This window comes from Poecilia reticulata, linkage group LG23 (genome assembly GCF_000633615.1).
Source record: "Poecilia reticulata strain Guanapo linkage group LG23, Guppy_female_1.0+MT, whole genome shotgun sequence".
Lineage (NCBI taxonomy): Eukaryota > Metazoa > Chordata > Actinopteri > Cyprinodontiformes > Poeciliidae > Poecilia > Poecilia reticulata.
Genome location: NC_024353.1, coordinates 15,877,869 through 15,882,961, shown reverse-complemented (window position 1 = coordinate 15,882,961; position 5,093 = coordinate 15,877,869).

Here is a 5,093-nt window from a genome sequence, read left to right as displayed (position 1 = left end):
TGTATCGACTCTGCCAGCATGTAGCTTTCATTGGATCATTTATATCATCTTTTTCAATATGTATCACTTTGAGTTATTTACTTAGCTACTGTTATGAGCTATTGTAACGGTGGATTCTGAAATTAGTTTTAGCATTTAATGCTCGCATGAATGCATGTTTTATGTTTTAGTTGATGCTTTTATGGAGACCCAAACTTCCTCCTGGGATAAATAAATCCTTTTTTTTTCCTTGGCTGGCCACAAGATGAAATCATGTAGTTGTACTTTGGCAAATGACGGATGCTGGCAAACATGATCAGAGAAACTTGCTTCCCCCGAGATACGACCATTTAAAACCTCGTAGTGAAATGAACAGTTCTCCATAACTCATGAGTCTTTTATGAAAACAACCTGGAATGAGGGATGGGAGCTAATAATGTGGCCTGGCAACAATACAAGGAAAGCGGCTGCAAACTGTCAGTAGATACATGTTGAGATAGAAGATAGGCGTTAGAGCAGGTCAGATCGTTGGTCAATCAAATACAGAAGCACTTGTTTGTAGGGTTTCTGTAAAAAGTCTTGAGTTCCAAGAGCACCAGAGCAAAGAGATGAAGGTTCTCTTGGCTTTTTTTCCACATAAATGAATTTATTTCAGCGATATAATCACCAAGTTTAACATTTAACTTAAACATGTATGTTTGCTGCTGTTTTTAAAAAATTTTTTATATTTAATTTGAAAGTGTGGGTGTGGAAGTGACACCTCTCAGAAGCAAAGAAAACAGCATGTAGTTGCATGCCAAGTGCATTTCCTTCCAGGTATCTCAACTTTCTGAGTTGCATTTTCTTGTGAATATTTTTTTTTAAAATTTGCACTACAAACAAACCTGTTAGTAGAGTGAGTTTTCCTCAAATAATCTGAAGTTCAGTTCCATGGCAGAACATGTTGCTTTGTGTTTTGGAGCATCTGGTTCCCAAGCAACAATCTGCCAATTCATCAACAGGTCATGGGGAAGAGGAGCTGAGAAAGTTCAATAGAGCTTGTGGCCAGAGCATTTTTGCCTCATTTTGCAGCCATCAAACAGTCACGTTATTAATACTCTGAGGACGTTTTCATCTCTTCCCTCTCTGAAGTTCTGTAAACCTCTCTGGGATCACATCACGTTTCAATTAGACTTCACCAACTTCAAAAGAACAACTTGCTCAGCAATGTCTGCGTATATTAGTTCGCTGCAGCTTGTTAAGACTGCTCCAGATGTACAAGTTCAACACTGGTCAATGAAAAGGAGTGCGAGAATTATGGAATTATGGGCGCACACTATCCCGGATTGCACCTCAGGGGGCACCCAAAGCATCACTCATGAAAAATGATCATAATAAAATGTTAAGAACTTGTAAAGCATGTTAACAGATGTAAGAATTACAAAGCCATCATGTTTTCTGGAGAAAAATATTTATCTCCTGGTCCGTTCCATTGTACCTCCATCTCAAATTTGGCAGACAGATGTGTTTGGACAAGGGCTAAAGGAGTTGGGGTAAAAAAAAAAAACTAGACAGTGGAATTATTTTACTATTGTGGACAAAAAATATATATAGAAAAGCACCATTTTACATGCTGTTGTTCACTACTGGAGCAACATTAAACATCTTTGAACAAATGAAAAACATGAAAATTAAAACAAAATCAACAAACATATCAGAAATGGCCCAATGTTCAACCTGATGCAACTGACCGGCTTCAGAAATGAAGTACAGATATGAACTCTGAACAGCAGTATAAGTACTGTGTTACTAATGTTATATTAAGTGTGTGTAACTGTCTTTGTAGTAGTTTATTTTTTGTAAAGGTCATTAGCAGTGACAGTAGCTTGCAACATTAGTTGTTGTCACTGCTAATCAGGACCCAAATAAACAAAAAGTCTGTTAATCTATAATAATACCCGTCACACCTGTCACAGGTTTCTATTGAAGTCCATATGCCCTCCAAATATGCTAATTTTTTTTATTGCAAAGCAGCCAATCGAAGACCGCCATGCATTTTCTGTGGCTTCTGATTGGCTGTACCCCTAAGAGCGAAGATATGAAAGACAGTGGATGTTTTCTTCTATGGTAGTGCTAAGACGATTTCTACTATTAAGGTATTTTAAGTTATATTTGGTGTCTGAACTTTTACAATAGGCAGTGGAAGTGTTTTTAAAGACCCAATAGAAAATAAATAAATAAATGACTCATTCTGGATCATTGCAACATTTACGTACTTGCTTGATTAGTGCATCTCAATTTAGATTTTAATAATCACATTGAATACAATATTTTAGCAACTTATGTGTAGAACTGTGACACTTTTACAAATGAATGGGCTTCCTAGTAGAACAGAGGTTACTGTAATCTCCTCCCAGAAGGTTCGGCTCTATGTGAGGTCTGTATGCATGGGTTTACTCCAGCTTCTGCTGTTACTTCAAAAACAGCATGCCAGGTTAACTATGTATTCTAAACTGACTGAAGTGTGGCGATGTGTTTCTATTCTGGCTCCGTTATGGTCTGCTGACACATCCAGGCGACACCCCACCACTCATTTGTTTACTTTAAAGTCGGGCTATAAGGAAAGCGCCTGCTAGAGTTTACATAGGAATAAACAATCTGACTGTAACATACTCAAAAATTCCAAAATCATCATCCGAAGCAGTTCATCTTCGAAATTAGTGCTGGGAACTTGCAGAAATGTGTCAGAGCTCACATAAGAATTACATCCCATTTGGGGAGGAAGTTTACATCCTCCAGAGACAGGAGGATGTAAACATCATTAGTTGCATGTATCCATGCAGGCGTCCATCAGTTAGAGACTTTCATAAAGTTGGCAGATGAAGGTCATTCTTCACCATTTGACAAAACAATGGCAGCTAAATCAAATGAAAGGTCAGATTAGATTTTACTCAGCAAACATAGAAGAAGGAAATGCTCTGGTCCCAAGAGAACTAAATTAAACAGTTTGGTCTGAGTGCAAACCATCCCTAAGTGTGGCAGAAAACTAGACGTATTACCCTAAACGTAACATTGCCACAGTGAAACGTGGTGGCTTCATCATGCTGTGGGGACGCTTTTCTTCAACAGGGACAGAGGCATACGGGAAGATGGATGCAACCTAAAGATGGAATCCTGCAAGAAAACCTGCTAAAGGCTGCAAAAACATTTTCTTTTACAGCCACGTATCATTTCCTTCCACTTTCATAAATAGGAACTAGTTAATATTGGTCCAGCGCATACAATCCCAATAAAATACTAGTTTGTGACTTAAGTGTGAAACAACATTGTCAGTTTTGGCTAGTTCAAAACTCAAACAGCTAGCATAGTTCTTTTAGCTAGATAGCTGCTATCATATGCTAATGCTGTCAGACCAAAAATAGTAGTTGGTGACTTCAGTGTCAGAAACATTGTCAGTTGCTTTTGGCTAGTTAAAAACTCACAGCTAGTTCCTTTGCTAGCCACTAACTGTCTAAAGCTTACCGTCATGTTTGTGGCTTCAGTGTAAAAACAAATATTGCGTCAGTTGCTTTTGTCTAGTTCAAAACTCTAACAGCTAGCATCTAGTTCTTTTGACTAGCTAGCCACTAACCATCTAAAGCTAAGTGTCACTCAGACTTCAGCATTCCAACTATTAGGCGCATCCCTGGTATGTCACACCTGAAACTAATAGTTGGATTGCCTCATCAGAATGCAAAAGTTTTAGTTTTTATGACCTAATTATTTAAGTCTGTGCATATAGATTTAAAAATCGTAAGAGACCGACCCTGCAGAGTTGAGACCGACCCTAACTCTGCAGGGGTCGACCGCAGAGTTGGGCCCCTGCGGTGGATGCCATAATAACGAGAAGTAAATGTTTTGTTGTTTATTAAATCCAGTTAATTTCAAAAATACATGACAGTCTAGAAAGCATAAACAACAAATATATCAAAATGATTACCCACTTTCTGATATTTCATGAATGTTTAGGTCTAGTAATAGATAAGAATATGTACAGGGTCACAACAAATTAAAGTGTTCTAAAGAGTGCATCCCACTGATACATTACAACAAAGTAGTTTTGAGGCATCACGTAAGATTAAGGCTAAAAGAGTGAAACTGCATGCCTACTAAAGCACACCATTGATATTAGTGATTTGATTGAAAAGAATAAAAATACTGAAATCAAAAAAGACATTAAACATTATAAAATATACAACGATTAAGCACTGTGCTGGCCATAGAGGAGGCCTAAGGCACAAGGGAGCTGTTGAGTCACTGCAGTACTGACTGCTATTGGAGACCCTTCCTTACCCACTGCATCACCATCCACTATGACTCTTTGAAGATATTTGGATGATATGTGTGTTCCGTTTTGAAGTTATAAATGTTGTTTTAGTACGTATACAAGAAAAAAGGGAGAAAGCCTGTCCTTTCATGTTATTTTCAGATACTACAACGTAGTAAGTTTTTTGTTGTTCAAAACAAAACTTTATTAAACGGTAGAAATAGGCACCGTTAGTGTCCGTTAGTGTAAGTTACTGTTGAAATCTTTCATGTATGGTTGCATTGCCGGTATGTATTAAGTTTGTAACTTTGTAACATTGTTTCTGTTTAGCGATGGCGCTCTAATGTATTGTTTTAAGGTAGAGTATGTTTATGTTAATTAGATGCGAGGTTATCGTGAGGTTATCAGGTGCGCAATTGGTAGCCTAGATGTACGCATATAGATGTGATGATCGGTAGAAATTGAATGTAGTGTATTTTATGCTGCATATGATTGCATATTTACTGTATTTTTTGTCTTGATTTCAGTTTTACCCTTTTTATTGTCATTAAACCTGCTGACAACGTCCTTCGGTCTTCAGAGTCGTGACATGAGAAAGGNAAACCTGCTGACAACGTCCTTCGGTCTTCAGAGTCGTGACATGAGAAAGGCGTTAGAAAGCCTTTGCATCAGACATGCACCAGTAACGGCACAATGTGAGTTTTGACAACATTTCATTTCACTTTAGGAATTTTTTGTTTTGCTTCAAATTTCAATCATGTTGTTTGCCTTCATCTTTCTCCACACACACTTGAACTCACGTGTTTAGCGCACATTAATAACAAAGCCA